This window comes from Polistes fuscatus, unplaced genomic scaffold (genome assembly GCF_010416935.1).
Source record: "Polistes fuscatus isolate 324 unplaced genomic scaffold, CU_Pfus_HIC Scaffold9, whole genome shotgun sequence".
Lineage (NCBI taxonomy): Eukaryota > Metazoa > Arthropoda > Insecta > Hymenoptera > Vespidae > Polistes > Polistes fuscatus.
Window position 1 is genome coordinate 6,808,123 of NW_025113173.1, and position 17,168 is coordinate 6,825,290.

The following is a 17,168-nucleotide window of genomic DNA, read 5'->3' on the forward strand; positions in this document are numbered from 1 at the left end:
GGATACTACCCTTCTCGCGTATATAACGACTCGCTTGCGTTCCGTAAGCGTGGCCGAGTTGGAGGAACAGACGATGAAGGAGAAGGAGGATGAGTAGGAGGTGGTGGGGGTGAAGCGGTGACGAGAAGGGAGTAGATGGAAAGGGGTGGTTAGGCCCGTTAGGTAATATCTATTTCCTACGGCGCCATTTTTCTTTCCTTCCTTCGTGGAACGCAAACCCCGGGCGATATGGGCGCGGCCCATATACACGTATACAACACACATATACATAAATACACACATTTGTGTGTATATATATATAAATGCATGCACAAAACTATACGTAGAAATGTATGCTCGAACACACAACACGAATATGCACAAGACTTACATATATGCCGGCAAACATCCCCGAGAACGCGTGTTTGTATTTACGTAAGAAAGTGGATACGCGAATAACTCGGAAATTACGAGACTGAGAGATTTCAGGGCGGAAAGATCGATCGCGAAAAGCAGAATTGTGACGAAAACGAGAATGAACCGATGCATGTACGGAAAGGCTGTTGGATCCTCCGACTTCGTGTGCTTGTAATCATCGATCAAAGTCAATATTCAGAATTCGATGGATGGTATGACGTCAGGTCAGCTATCGGCAGCCCTTTATAGTCAAAGTGAATTTTAGAGATAGTGATGGTGGTGGTGGTGGTGGTGGTACACCTCACCTCTCGCCTCCCACCACCTCTCTTTCTCTTTCTTTCTTTTCCTATGCGATGATGGAAAATAAAAATCTTGTCGAAAAAAATGAGATATTTTTGATTGAATAATATTCGATAGGTGTGTATTCGTAGAGAAATGACTCGAACCCCGTAAAATAAAGAATAAAAAGATATAATCAATCTCAATCTCTATCTCCGATTGTATCACAAATTCGGATAACATTACGCGTAAATGTACCTAAAATTATAAACCTTTATAGATGTTTTAGTCGTTTATTGAAAATATCTAAAAGTCGTATACTTAGGCATTGAAATCTCTAATGGAAAGCTCGAGATTTTGACTTTTGAGATATATTTCGATTGAGAGAAAAGAGTTGTAAGGGGGAAAGAAAAGGTTTCTAAACGACTGATGAAAGAGTTGGATAACGTCTAGGAAAAGTACCGAGAAATGAGAGAAAGAGAAAGAGAAAGAGAACAAGAAAAAAGAGCAATGGCGTGACGCACGACACGCGCGTTTCTCGCCTACGTGAGAATCAGTTGGTTACACGGAACGTTCTTGGCACGACGATGCCGTTATTTATCAGCGCCTCACTGATTCCAACTCCTTTTCACCTTTTCTCTATATATCCATCTCTATTTCTCTTTCTTCCTTTCTTTCTTTCTTTCTTTCTTTTTTTCTCTTTTGTTAGCCTCGAAAGATACCTATCGGCCATTTGGCGAATCAGTTCTCGCCTTTTGATTTTTTTTAATCTTCGTAAATCAAAGTTGATGTCGACGACCCCCTTGGATCAACACACTTTTTTTCTGACAAATACGAAACCTCTTCTTTGGCTACTGAATTTTCTTTTTCGCGTTGTTCTTATTTTTCCTTTTTATTTCATTTAATTGCCCTTTGTCATCTGCTTGAAATAATTATTAAAATATATATATATATACATGAAATATTTGATTCATTAAATATTTCAACATATTCAATATCGGACATTTTTTTCTATCCGCGAAAGCTTAATAAATTTAATCTTATATTGAACGATTAACCATTTCTTTCCTTTTTTTTTCTTTTTCTTCTATATCGAACATAAGATTATATTATTAATATAAAATTTGACGATTCCACGATCATTAATTAACAAAAAACATCATGGGACATTATTAATTGGAAATTAGATCGTCGTTTATTTATAATTTGAAAAACAAAAAGAAAAGAAGAAAAGTAGAAAGATAAAAACGAAATTACTTTTAGAAAACAAGCTAACAATTAGTCAATCTTAACGTAGTACGTATGTATGTAAGTAAGTAGTCTGAAACGATTAAGAAATACACTTGGGGAAGAAATCTAGACGGCAATTCAACATTTGAAATTCTTCGTTCCGATGTTCGCGTTTGTAAAACGAAGCCTCGGAACGCCCGAGGCGCTGTTTGATTATAATTAACGCGACTCGAACGAATAGAGGCGTCACGCGAAAAAGGATTCTTCCGATCCGGCGTTCCGCTAGCATACATACACATACACACATATGTAAACTTATAGTAGTTACATGCGAGATTTCTCGTGGCGATCGGTCGTCGTGCGACGTACTGACGACTGGCCCGTAAACGAACCAGAAAAAAAGAAAAAGAAAAAGGGTGTCACGCGATGCGAAATCAGTGATAAGTTAGTGAAAATAACATAACGTAAGAGACACCTCCTCTGATATTTGATTGATACGAAAACGTGAGCTACGAGTTTTGATACGAAAGATAATGTCGTTAAGAGCGTAAAGATGACGATCTTCGATGATGTTGATTGCGTGTTAATTTAATTTGATGAATAAATTTACAAAAATTATCCTATTTATTTTTTTTTCTTTTTTTTAATCAAATAACACGTTAATAACGTCATGAAATATATTTGATAATAAAAATTCTACTCCCCATCGCGTACGCCATTTTGCATTTTAAGTAATAATAAATAACCGTTATTAATAAATTTCCGCGCGTGTGATTATAATATCATTAGTTATTTATGAATTTAACCTAATTAATATCTACAACGTTTTCTAATCAAAATTCTTATTTTTAATCATTTTTCATTTGATAACACTTCTCTCTCTCTCTCTCGTCTATTCTTCGTTTCATTTAAACGCTACAACCGCAACGATTATTTACGAATTAACATGTTCCATTTAAAATATCTCATATTTATCGATATTTTATCGAAAAGAAGAGAAGAAAAAGAAAAAGAAAAAGAAAAAGATGAAGAAGAAAACTTGTGTATCGTCGAACGCACAGGTGGTTTTCACCAAAAGACGAGCCGATCGATAAGAAGGTGAATTCGAGCGAGAAAAGAAAAGAAAAGAAAAGAAAAGAAAAGAAAAGTAAAGGAAAGGAAAAGAGAAGAGAAGAAGATAAAAAGAAGACGAAAGTAATCGTACTCGGAGGGGTAGATTTTAATAGGCGACTTTCAAACCTTTGCTATCAATCTATCCGTCTTTTTCTTTCTTCGTTTCTTTCTTTTTTGTCTCAACGCTCGAGTGACGTTCGATAGCCGTATAATGTTTCTATCGATGGATAGTATCGAGGAAAACGCGAGGGGTGCAATAGGAAGGAGGATGTGGCAGGTTCGGTGGTCGTGGAAGAAGAGTTGGAGGTGGAGGTGGTGAAGGTGGTGGCAACGAGGGGAGAGGAGGCCAGGGGTTGTTCGTATTTACACAGCCACATACGTAGACGGAAAGCGTGCGAGAGAGAGAGAGGGAGAGAGAGAGAGAGAGTAAGCAGAGTGCAAGGTGCGATTGTACGGGTGACACGAGTACACAGAAGCAGTACATCGGGGACGTGTACATACACGCGCGTTCTCGACGGCAGAACAAACTTCGACATGAATTACTTAGATTAATTTAGTTGGGCGGTAGGGTGGCTGCCGTTGTTGCTTACTCTCCGACCTTCTGTATATCGCGAGTTCTACAATATATATATGTATGTATGTATGTATGTATGTATGTATGTATGTATGTATATATATATATATATATATATATATGTACATAGTTCTACCACTAACCACTGGTACCACTACTACTACTACTACTACTACTACTACTACTATTGCTACTACTACCACCACCAAGATCGTCATCATTACCACCACTACCAACAGCACGACTAACAGCGCGGCAGCACTCAGTGCCAGTATCGATTCTAACTTACTTGTGCTTTCGCCTAATTTTAGAAGCCACGATAGAAGAATAAATAACCTTTTCTTATATTTCTTCTCTTTTCTAGTTTATTTTATATATTTCTATGTATGTATCTTTGTATATGTATATATATATGTATATGTATATTTTCTTAACGTTTCAAGTAATTTTCTTGGCTTCTCGTAACGAAAAAGGTCTTTTAAAACTAAACGTCTTTTTTAATCGAGGATAAAGATGAGAAGGGGTAGAAAAAGAAAAGGGGGTGCGCCAAGAGAAACGATTCGCTAAGTACTTAAAACCACGATAATTTCCTTCGTGGGAAACGTACGAAAGCTTATTTTCCCTGTGAAGAGAATCCCAAGCGGTCCGAAGTGTTGGCGATGGTGACGGGGATGATGGTGGTGGTAGTGGTGGTAGTGGTGGTAGTGGCGGTAGTGGTGGTGGTGGTGGTGATGGTAGTGGTGGTGGTGGTGGTGGTGGTGGTGGTACCTGGTGGTTACTGAAATCGCGATGAATATTCACGTGGCAAAGTTACACGCCGCGGTTGAACCGTAACCACTCACGCTCGAAAATGACTTAACGTAGATTAAAATATTAGACTTTAATGGGGACGGCGTTAAATGAAAACGACGCCGTAGCACGTAAGGTTAAATTCTTTCATGGAACTTCTATTTCCTCGGAATACGATAATGCGTGTGCCGAGAAAAAAAAGAAAGAAAGAAAGAAGGGAAGGAAAAAAAAAGAAGAAAAGCAGGGGGAAAAATAAATAGCAAAAAAATATTATAAAAAGTTAAGAAAGGGTCGAGTACCTTTCTTCATTTGTCGTCATAGTCATCGCGCAATACGTAACTCGAAACGTATAAAGTGGTATCTTTCGTCGACAGACATTTTGGATTCGCTTCGATGGACCGTTTCGGATGCTGCAGCACCCCTCCCTCCGGGATTCGAACGTTTTTTTCTCATCGAGCATCGACGACAGAAGTGGAAAGAGAAGGTAGATGCGAGCTAGTGTACGCTAGATGGATGGATGGATAGAAAGAGAAAAAGAAAAAGAAAGGGACAGAAAGAGAGAGAGAGAGAGAAAGAGAGAGAGAGTATCATATGTAACAAAAACGAATGTGTATAGTGTATAGGTATCTATATCTATGTGAAGGAACGGACACTACACGATCAAGGCGAGAGAGGAAGAGAGAGAGAGAGAGAGAGAGAAACCGGACACGCGTTTTCGTGCGTTGCGTCTACCCGGGTCGCGGAAATAATAGATGAACCGACTGCGCCGGCCGTGCTACCGAGAGGCTAAACAATGTTTTTCAGCCACTGAAATCCCCTTGAATTTTCATCGGTCCCTATGTTTTAACCCTTTCACCACCCGGGAGGTAGATATCTCTCTCTCTCTCTCTCTCTTTCTTTCTTCTTTCTTTCTTTTCTTTCTCTCTCTCTTCTTTCTCTCTCTCTCTCAACCTCCTCTCTCTTTTTGAATTATGTACGTACTCTGTGTCTGCCGGTATATGTCGCTCTCGTACTCTTTCTCTTTCACTCGCTCATTCACTCGCTCGCTCGCTCATTCTTTCATCCCTCTTTTTTTCTCCCTCTCCGAAATCGTTATAAAAACGTGACCGGCAGAGCAAAACGCGGACCTGCCAGAGATTTTTTTCAAAGACAACCGTCTATTCTCGAAAATAGAAAAAAAAAAAAAAAGAAAAAGGAAAAATATCTTTGGTCGGTAGTGATATTGTGAAAAGTGAGAGTAGAAGAATGAGCGTGAAAAAGAGAGAGAGAGAGAGGGAGAGAGAGAGATAGAAGAGGGGTCACTCTCTACAGTTTTGCCCGTTTATCTTGCTCTCCTCGCGAGTCCATCCATCGTATGAAACGAGCGCGTGGCGTTAATAAAGCACCGTTTGCCTATTTGCACGTTTGTGTGACGGATATGGTGAATGAAAGGGGGAAGAGTGAAAGAGAGAAAGAGAGAGAGAGAGAGAGAAATCCGTGAACGATTTGGTAAAAAGGAGAGAGATAGAAGAGTAAAGGGAGTATACATAAAACCATTATGTAATTACATTTAGATCGGCTGAACGAACGTACGCGCGTAGAGACAACGAAACGAAGAAAGGGTTATGAGAGAGGAGGAGGGCTGGGTGGGGGGGGGGTTAGTTATGATCGTGCGTCGTTGCTATACGAAAGGGACGAAGAAAGAGAGGAAAAGAGAAAGCTCGGGCACAGGGATTCGTTCTGAATTTGATTTCAGAGAAAAGGGTTGATACTGCTTCCTCTCTGTTACCCCTTCTATTCTACTACTAACACTATTACTAGGAGTTTCGATCGCGTGATCCAAGAGGTACCCTTTTCTCTTAGCGTCTACGTGTTACCTCAACACGGTATACCGTGCAAAAGCCGCGCATCCCTCGTTCCACTTACTTACGAATTATTGGCCGAACGGATAGACGGGTGGATATTAAACGAATCGTACTTATTTTCTTCCTCTATCTCCTTTTAGAATCTTCCAATTAACAAGTAGATTAAATATCGAGGAATTTCGATATTAGAAAATCGGAGAAAATCAAGGAACAAATGGTCGAATAAAAGAGAGAAAAGGAATGAGTGAAAGAGAGAGAGGGGGGTGTAGGAAAATGAGAACAATTGATGAGAACGATATTGAAATAGATAGATAGATAGAGAAAGAAAGAGAGAGAGAGAGGGAGAGGGAGCGAACTTTGACCCTTGGTCTTTGATTTTGTCCTGACGTGTAGGCACTACTACGCGATACGCTTTGGTCAACCTCCCGTGGAAAAGGCACCCTCCTGGACCAGGATCTCCATTACGGTAGTCATGGCGACCGCAATTGATTCCACGGGGAAAGGGCGGGAGGGTGGACGAAGAGAACGACGGTGAGAACGACCAGCGAGCGAACGAGAAAGAGAAAGAGAAAGAGAGAGAGAGAGAGAGAGAGAGTACGAGGAGAATCGGCAAGAGGGATAGAGAAGAACACGGACGCGGATAGAGAACGAGCGTGAGCGCGAGGAGAGTTGCTGCTGCTGCTGCTGCTGTTTCGTGTATGCCGCTAGTGAAGGAGAAACGATCGAGGGAGACCGAGATATGTAACAAGAGAGTAAAAGAGAGAGAGACAGATAGAGTTCGACAGAGGGCATGGTGTTACTATGGTGGTGCTACACGGTACTCCCTTTATCCGATACAATGCAGGCTAAATAGCACTGGTCAGTTCTATGGTGTTGGATTAGAGATACGTCGCTCGTTTGAGGCGAGCCAACCCTCTCTCTTTCTCTCTCTCTCTCTCTCTCTCTCACTATTGCACTCTCGTGCACGCGCGTTCACGCTCCTCTCTTCCACGCTCCGTTTCTCCCTGTGTGTCCCTGACACGAGTTACTCGCCATCGTCGACGCCGCCGTCGTCGCCAACCCTCCGTTCACTTCCACCCTATACCACCCCCTTGACCATTCTCTTCTCTCTCTCTCTCTCTCTTTCTATCCATCGTGATCGTCGAACGCCGCACACTTCCTCCGTATCCCTTTTCCTCCCCGCAGCATACCCCACAGCCGTGGTGGTGGTAGCCGTCGTCACGTTCGAATTACCTGCGTGTTGCCACCGCCGTTGATTCGCACGGGCCGCGCGATCGAGAATCGATTTCGCAATCGAATTTCGCACGGACCCATCCCTTTTACCCGTCTGTCTGTCAGTCTGTCTCTTTCTCTCTTTCTTTCTCTTTCACTCACTCATTCATTCATTCTCTTCCCGCTCATTCGCTCATTCGCACACTTCCGTGCTCGCTTATTCGACAGCGTTAGCGAGATAAACCGCGTCTTTTGAAAATTCGATAATTAACTTCTCTTTCCCCCGAGTTATTCTTACCGTTTTGACAATTATTTTCATGTACCGACGATTACAAAATCGGCCTATAGTCACGTAACAGATGCTAACTTTGAACTATCTATTTTATACGATTTTATTTTGGAATAGTTACGAGATATCTCTCTTTGATCGAATTATCGTCCATTTAAATTACCCATAAACTATTTTTACCTTATCCTCTTTTTTACGATGAAGAAATAGAGAGATAGAGAGAGATTTATAGAATAGCACACAACGCTAAAGGCAATCGGTAAGATTCTAAGTTAGGGAGATAGTTATTTGAGTTGAACGTAGGACTGTCAAAGTGTTATTACGCTTAAACTAACCAACCAACATATTCGATATTATCATTTAATATTGTTACTATTATTAATAAAATATTATTATTATCATTATCAAGATATTATGATGATTGTATATACGTATGGGGGTAGAGTATAGAGAGAACTATTATGAACATCGTCGTCATTCTCCTCCCCCCTCCCCCTCCTCCTCCTCCTCCTCTTTATGTGTCTATATGTGTATACCGTGGCCCGGGTCTGCCTTCATAGGCGCGATATGCCGTCGAGTATTTAGTGCTTGATTGTACCGTTCTCTCTCTCTCTCTCTCTCGCTTGCTCTTGGCTGCACACGTTCTAGCTGACTCTCACCCTTCCTGCAAGGTAGGTAGAGATACATGAATATGATGGCACGATGCCGTGGCGAAGTGGGACGAGCGGATCGAGCGAGAAGAGAGAGAATAGACAGAGACAGAGAAACGATGAGAGAGAGAGAGAGAGAGAGAGAGAGAGGGTATGGGAGTGTAGAGAATACAGGCATTGTCCAAAGTGCCAAAGTTACATGGCGCGTCGTAAGTTACATCGTATTATGTAGCTACCTACACGCGAACCCTAGTATACGTAAGGTACACGACCGCTTAAGTTTCGACGAGGCCACCCTCTCTCTCTCTCTCTCTCTCTCGCTCTCTCTCACACTTTCTCTTGGGGAAGAGTACTGTAAACAGAAAGGGACAGAATAAGAAGAGAGTACGGCAGGCAGGCAGGCAGGCAGGAACGGTGGAAAAGCGAAGACCAAGCTAGGCAGGCAGGCAGGCACAGGGCGAGACAGCCGAAAGAAGAAGGAAAACGGAAGAAGAAGAAGAAGAAGAAGACGTTGGTTAGAGTGAGACGAACAGACGCAACGTCGTCGTCGTCGTCGTCGTCGTCGTCGTCGTCGTCGTCGTCGTCGTCGTCGTCCGCCCGGAAAGATCGATAAAGGTAAAATTGTCATAACGCGAGATGGCAGTAACGACACGACGATACGACGGAGGAGAGGAGGAGTCCTCTCCTAGTCCCGAGGAAGCGCCAAGGATAACTTTCTGTCTTCGAAGGAAGGAAAGAAGGAAAGAAAGGGAAGAGAAATTGGTTTGGAGACTGTGGGAGTAAGACGGAGAAAAGGGAAAGGGGAAAGAGATAAGAGATGTAGAGATAGATAGAGAGATATAGAGAGATAGAGAGAGAGAGAGAAAAGATGTACGAACAAGCAACATCAACAACGCGCGATAAACCGAGCAAGTGAACGCGCGCATCGTAAAGCCATAAATTATTCGAAAGGAAAAAAGGTTCGCGTCGACGAGGAGTATAGAATGGGAGGAGGGTGGTATAGGAGTGGGATGGAAGTGTGTGGAGGTGGTGGTGGTGGTGGTGGTGGTGGAAGGTCGCTTTCCGTGCTGACTGACGCGATACGCGGAACGTCCTCTCTCTCTCTCTCTCTCTCTCTCTCTCTCTTTCTATTTCTCTCTCTTGCGAGAGGAAGGGGCGAGTGATCAATGTCCTGCGGTTAAAAAAAAGAACGCGTACCTATCGATAATAATCCACGTTGACGGTACGGAGGATGAGGAAGAGGGTCGACATGGCCACGCAGGTGTGTGCTCGAGGTAACAACCCAAACTCGGATCTAAAGCTACCGTTGCTTGCTGCTTGCGATAGCCAGGTGTGTGCACTACGCGTGTGTTTCGTCGTTGAGCTACTACCGTCCTGTGTTTTTCTCTTGCTTTTCGCGTACACGTTCAAGAGAGAAAGAGAAAGAGAGAGGAAGAGAGAGAGAGAGAGAGATCGGGAGAGGGCGGCCAGTGGCATTTTGTAAATTAAATTTTAAATATTAAAAATAGCCCGTCGCGCGCTCTTTCTCTCTCTCTCTCTCTCTCTCCTTCTCTCTCCCTCTCATCCTAGCCACTTCCTACTTTTTCTCCTCGTCTCTCGTTTTTCCAGCGAGCATCCATCGCTGCTCCACCTCGAATACACCCTTTGGCCCTCTGTACCCTTGTCCATCGGCTTCCTCGACGGTCACCGTTCTCTCTCTCTCTCTCTCTCTCTCCCTCTCGCTCTCTCACCGGGTGCAACCCACTTATTCATTCGTCGATAATAATTTTATTCGAGGGTGAAAAATTGCTGTTTCCTGTCCCCCTCTGTTTCACCCTCCTTCCTCGCTCGCTCGCTCGCTTGCTCACTCTTTCTCTTTCTTGCTTCTCTCTCTCTCTCTCTCTCGTCTTCTACCTCTTTCCTCCTTTTCAGATTTTCATCTCTCTTTCTCTTTCGGACGAGCGCGAGCTTGCCGGTGATGCAGCTCGACGCCGGGGCAGATACGAAGGTAGCAGAGTCCTCATGCATACTTCAGAGTGTTTTTGATCGGGCCGGACCCCCGGAATGAAATATAAAAATCGCAATAAAGCGTCGCTACCGGTGAGGCGGGGGTTGTTTCGATTCCGTATCCAGGATTCGGTGTTGCTGCTGTTGCTGTTGCTGCTGCTATTGCCGCTGCCGCTGCTGCCGCTGCTTCTTTTCGACGATGCGATTACAACGAACGAGAAAACCGTTTGATTCTACGTTCATGTTACAAAATTCGAACGTACACGTGCGTTAATTTATCATATCGAACACATATAAAAAGAAAAAAAAACGATGCTGTTACTACTCCAATAATGAGATCAATTATATCTTTCCGAAAGGTTGCAAATAAACGAAAATTAATATAACAATCAAATAACGCGAGTTTAAATATCGTCATCGAATATTATCAATTAAACTAATTGTAAGAAATGAGAGAGAGAGAGAGAGAGAGAGAGAGAGGGAGGATACGTTGAAAGTAAACGATCAAACGATTTTTTTACGAACACGATATATAAGTGGTTTGTAAAAGGACGAGTATAGAAGAACCTTTTTCGTATCGCACTTTAACCGACTCTCTTTACACGTTATTATCACTTTCGTTCAACGTGTCACACGTGTTATACGCTATACGTTGTCCCACTTTGACCGCACACTACGTTACGTGTGCTCAGGGATAAAGAGAGAAAGAGAGAGATGAGTTTACTCAAGGATCGACATATTCCCTTATCCTTTGTTTTCTCTCTTTCTCTTTCTCTCTCTCTCTGTTTCTCTCTCTTACTCGCTCTCGTACTCTCAGGACGATTCCACTGAGAAAGAGACACGTCGTGACGCTCGTTACGTGCGAGATTTGACGAGGATTATTCCAGGTGCGTCGAACGAACCAGAAAGAGAAAGACAGAGAGAGAGAGAGAGGGAGAGAGAGAGAGGGAGTTAGCACGCGCGCGCGTTCATCAGACCCGACTGAAACTCGTTCTAAGCTATTTACGAACGGCAGGAAGCCATCGCAAAGTCAATTCGAGTTTTCAGTAAGTGCCTGTTAGGACGAGTCGTCAAGTGGGGAAAGAGCAACGAAGATAAAGAGAGAAAGAGAGTGAAAACGAATGAAAGGATGAGAAAAGGGGTGGTGGTGTGTGGTGGTGGTTGTGTTTGTGTTTGTGAAAAAGATGATGAAGAAGAAGAAGAAGAAGAAGAAAAGGAGTATGGAGAGAAAGAAAGAGAGGGGCTAGAATTTAGAAGCGAAAGAGGCAAGAAGAAAAATAGCGTACCTTTCTTTCTCTTTCCTCTCCCCATACTCTTTTATTTTTCTACGGTACGCTGAACTTTTTAACTTCTATATCTTACGATGTATATCTATATATAAATAAATATATATATATTATATGCACGTATACATTTTTATGTGTATATATATATATGTATGCGTTTATGTTTACTCGTACACGTGTAAGAAAGAGATGAACAGATAGAAGAAGGGAGAGAACTCTTGTAGGCCTGTTTCATGTGTATGTGTATGTACGTATGTTTCTGTCTGTCTGTTTATCTGTCTGTGTATATAATATCTTGGTATGTATTTGTGTATAAAAGTACGAACGCAGAGGTGGGCACACACGGGCACGTTTAGACGTAGCCAGACTGATAAATGATTCATACAATATTTCTCTCTCTCCCAGGCTCCCGACTCGCTTTGCTATCTCGTTCTGTGCTCGGAGGTTACGAAGAAACTGGCGAACATTAATATATATTTTATGTTTTATATTTGTTTCGGCGAACGTGTGCGTGAGTTAACTTTCTCTCTCTCTTTCTCTCTCTCTCTCTCTCTCTCTCTCACTCTCACTCTCTCTCCCTCGCTCGCTCGCTCTCACCCTTACCCTCTCTTTCTCCCTTTCTTTCTCTTCTTTTTCTCCACGGTATGTTTACATGTGTTATATACGTGTGCATGTGTGTGCGCGAATGTTTGCGTGGATTCGCGACCGCAACAGTACGCCTTCCTTCTCTCGAGATGGATGAAGCGAATCGTGCGGCTCTCGTTTGTGCCGAGTGTATACCGGGTGAACGAAAGAAATTCTTTCCCTCCCCGGTCCCCTCTGTTCCTATTCACTCAAACCAACCCTCCCTCCCTCCCTCTCTTTCACCCTTCCTTCATCTTCCTCTTATTTTTTTGTTCTCCTTTTTCATTTTCTTTTTCTTATTCTTCCACTACTACTTCTTCTTCTTCTTCTTCTTCTCTCTCTCTCTACTTCTACTTCTTCTTCTTCTTCTTCATTTTCTTCTTCCACCACTTTCTCTTCCTCCTTTTCCTCTCCTCGAACGTCCGCCGTACGAGAAGTTTAATTAAATCGGAAAGTTTACGATTTCTCGTGAAAGATATATCGCGCTCGGGAAAATAAAATAATTTTTATGTCGTTGCTTCGACGTCTGCCGGAAATTCCAAAGTTGCCCCTTTTCAGATGGATTCTCGAGTGGAAGCAGTAATACATCGAGGTGGTTCGCCAACTTTCGAGATGGAAAATCTTACGGTGTTGATCTCTCTCTCTCTCTCTCTCTTTCTCTCTCTTTTAAAACGTATTCCTTCCAACGTCATATTTTTATTTTCTTCTTATACTGGTTCCATTGTCTATTTTCTCTTGTCATCGAAATACGACCCCTTTCGTCGTATTAATCGACGATTACAATCGATAAGGATTTATTTTATTCCTCGATAAAAATATCTTAAAAGATAAAAGAAACGAAAAAGAAAAAAAAATATAATATATCTATATAGTTACATATTTTACTATTTTATAGTTACATATTCAACTTGTTAAAATATATCCGTTCGTGTTAAATACTGATAACACACAGATATAAGGAAGAAAAGAAAAATTCTATACTTGGAGGATAAAAACGAGGGCAACTTCGGAAACGAGGTTAATATCGTGAAAGTTATTCGCGACCTTTGACCGACCGACGACAGGACAAATATAATATATTTTAAGATTTCCCTAGAGATGAATGAGAGAGAGAGAGAGAGGGAGAGAGAGAGAAAGGGAGAGAGCGCGGGCGCAATTCGTGAATTCTTCAGGAGCGGAGAGACAGAAACAGGCGCGGCCTTTAAAAATTAAGAATTTTAAAACCGTTTCGTAGTGGATTTCGTATTAACCGTGCTGCGGTCGCACCAACGGTTTCAAGGAATCGCCCGTTGTTAATAAATTAAAGGACTGTTCTTTTCATTTACTCACCGCCGATAACCTTTCTTATTTTGCGTAAATCCTTCTTCTTTCATCGATGATTATTCATTCGAGAATTCGAAAGTGGGGAGATAAGAAAAATAATATATCGACGATTGCTTTCGTTGAGTCGTTGAATTTGTCCCCCCCTTTCCTCCCTGTACGCACGTTGCCAGATCGTATTTGTACTCACCTGAAACAGAAAGATCAAAAATTGCACGGGTTAGACAATTTATGTGAGAATTATTTGAATCGTTGCATTACTCTTGTTTTTTTTTTTTAAATAAATATCACTTTTTTTAAATCATATTTTTGTGTCCCACCCCATATATTATTTTATATTTTCTTTTTCAAGTAAATCGTCGATAAACTTTACTTTACTTTACATTACGTTACATTACTTACATTACTTTTATCGTTATAAACTTACACCTATTACGAATTTACAAACTCATTAGGAACTTACGAACTCGTTACAAAACGAGTGAAATCTTTGTTCGTCCTTTTTACAAAATCGAATACTTACTCCTTCCCCCNTTTTTAAACGTTGACACACCGAAGGGATGTCATTGAATCGTCTGAATCGCATTTAGTCGCGTTAGAGATGCAATTCATTAATTCCACTCGAAATCGTCGATTCGAATCGTCGAGTCATGGAGTTTTCGTTACGAATCCTCATTTTCTTGGTCTACTCGCCATCCCGACGACGACGACGACGACGACGACGACGATAAAGTAAACGTAAAGGTAAACGTAGGAGTTAAAAACACAAAGATGTCGGCGATTGAGTATCCTCCTATCGTTAATACACATTCACATATGTTTGTTTGAAAAAAAGGAAAATGAAAGACAGAAAGATGGGAGGAGACGATACGACGTGTGGTTCCCATTACCCGAGTCAGCGAGGCGAGATGCCATTGAGAAACGAAAGTGTGAAAACCACATTATGTCGAACCCGGTGTAGTCGGTTTTTGCGCCTTCTCTTATTTTCCCATCCCCCTCCCCTCCCCCCACCATTCCTCGATCTAGCCTTGTATTTTATTTTTTACTCCCTTTCCTCTACCCTTCTTCCCTCGTGTCTTGTCTCCTTCCTCCACCCCTTTCTCATCTCGGAACGATACACCCGACGCGTACCTCTATGTTTTATCATTTTATATATATTTATTTATTTCTCTATTATTATTATATATATTTATGTAATTGTTATAATTTCGCTAAACGCATAAGTTGACAAGCGTTTTTCCGAATGAAAAGCTGCCTCTCTTTCTTTCCCACGATCGCGAGAGTGCTTCAGGAGTAAGCTTTTCGGGTGTGTGGGTGGAAAAGAGATACCCCTACTATGCGGTGGGAGGTGAGGTTTTCAAGGGGAAGAGAAAAGAGAGGGAGAGTGAAGTCTCATACGCGAAGGTACAAAATTAATTAGGCGCGCCTGGATATACCACATTCGTTCTTTCGTTCTTTCGTTCGTTCGTTGCGCTGTGGTCTCTGTTATTTTCTTTTCTATTCTTTTCTTTATTTCTATCTTTCTTTCTCTTCCTTTCTTTCTTCCTTCCTTTCTTTCTTTCTTTCTTTCTTTCCTTCTTTCATTTGCAATCTCAATTTCTTTGACTCTTTCTTTTACTCGTATAACGCGATACTGGTGTGGTGGTACGTTGCCACGCTTATCGCTGGACGGGTAAATATACGAACGATTCACCCTATCTTTATTACCGTGAGAGATAACGTGTACTACACACCCACACACACACACACATGCACGCGTACGAGAAAGAATTAAAAAGTAAAAAATTAGAAAATGGAGATTAAGAGAATGGCGGAGAAGGGAAGAAAGAGAAAAAAATAATCGTGAATAGATAACGCGTTATTTTTTTCAAGCAAGTTTATAATAATAAAACTATCGACTCATAGACACGCGCGCGCGCGAGTTATATGACCGGTCTCTAGGCATCTGGTTACCGAGCGGCCAACGTCCTTATCATCATAGTTGTCAGTTTTCGTCACCAGAAGCGTGACCGTAAGATTGTCGGTGGCGCCAAGCATTAGCGTGACGGCCACATATTGTAGCGGCCTGCTGTCGATAAGCAGATTTCAACCTTATCCCATGCGACGACTGGCGCTGACACTCTCTGTCGGGCATTCAATCTGTAACGACGTATTAATCAGTAAAAGTATTTTAACCAACTTCTTTTAGTTTGATTATTTACTCACTTACCTGAACAAAAATAAATCATTCGTTATTACTTACGTGTGTGAATTCATACCTCGTACACTGTAACGTAACTCGCGCGTGCACGTAATACGTAATATTACACATAGAGTTCGATTATTTAACCCCTCCCCTCTTTTTTTCAAAAGAACTATTTAAATAATCTATCGTACTTATTAATACATAAGAAAAAGTTTTATAATCGTTCTAATCTCTTTCATCCCTCTTTTCTTTCCTCTTCTCTTTTTTCTTTCTTTCTTTATTTTTTTTTTCTTTTTTTCTTGCAAGCGAATAGATCTTGCGACCTCGCGTTGAAATCGATCGGAATAAAGCGTGCATGCTAATGAAGAAGTATCGTGGTAAACGTATCCGCAATTATTTCTCTTTCTAAATTCTTCTTTCTCTCGGTATATCTCCTCTACCTGCCGCGAGCCCACGTCGACTAGTTCGCTGGCGCAGCCCCCGACGATAATGCGATTAATTGGTATTGCTAATCGCCGATAATTATTATAAATAGATGAGTGAAATTATTAGTGGAGCGCGGCTCCGATTCGACCGCTATTTCTACCGACACAGACGACTCACGCTACTGCTCTCTATTTCTTCTATATATAAGTTATACCAACCTTTATATATCTCTCTATGAATTATTTATGAATATATATATATATAAATCTATATGAACATACGTGTGTAAATATATTAGTTATTTTTTGTAACAACATTGACATCCTTTCATTAGCAAAAGTATTTCACAACGAAATTCAAGAAAATTCATTTGTATTGTCGTAATTTGAACAGTAATAAAAAACACGTTTATTTTATGAAAGAAAATATCGCGATAAAAATTTTAGAAATAAATTCCGAGGAAAATATAAAACGTCGGCGGGATGCTAATATTGCATTGAATTTGTTAACAATATCGTTAAACTGTTTGTCCTATTCGATGCACGTTTTTTTTCTAATTATTTTCAATGATACGTTGCGAGTATATTATTATATAATTGTAGGATATTAGCAAGTAAATGTGTCTTACGATTGTCATCTATGACGTCCTTGTCTCAACTGACTCGAAGAAAACGTTTCATGCATAAAGAAATAAATCAATAAAGAACAACGTTTAAAAAAAAAAAAAAAAAAACAAAATAAAAAAACACATTTATTATATGTTAATCTAAATATTCTTTTTCCGGCGAACGTACATCTATATAAATTAATCTTTCGTGAGAGACGTCTGCAAATAATAAAAGAAAAGAAAAAAGAAAAAAGAAATAAACAAGAAAATAAATATCTTTGTAAGAAAAAAGAATCCAATACTTATCATTTTTCTAAATCAAAAGAAATCGACTACCAAGAAGAGAAACTTCTCACGC

General features: G+C 41.0%; 1 protein-coding gene across 2 annotated transcripts in view; it reads right to left on the minus strand.

The window, feature by feature from the left end:
- The window catches only part of LOC122525798 (protein bric-a-brac 1-like), a 90,473-nt gene extending 76,752 nt beyond the window's left edge, over window positions 1-13,721 (minus strand). For both annotated transcript variants that reach the window (XM_043648757.1, XM_043648758.1), the window contains exon 1: window positions 13,602-13,721. The gene's annotated coding sequence lies outside the window, so the exon portion shown is untranslated. The remainder of the gene's footprint in view (window positions 1-13,601) is intronic.
- Window positions 13,722-17,168: the final 3,447 nt, after the last annotated feature.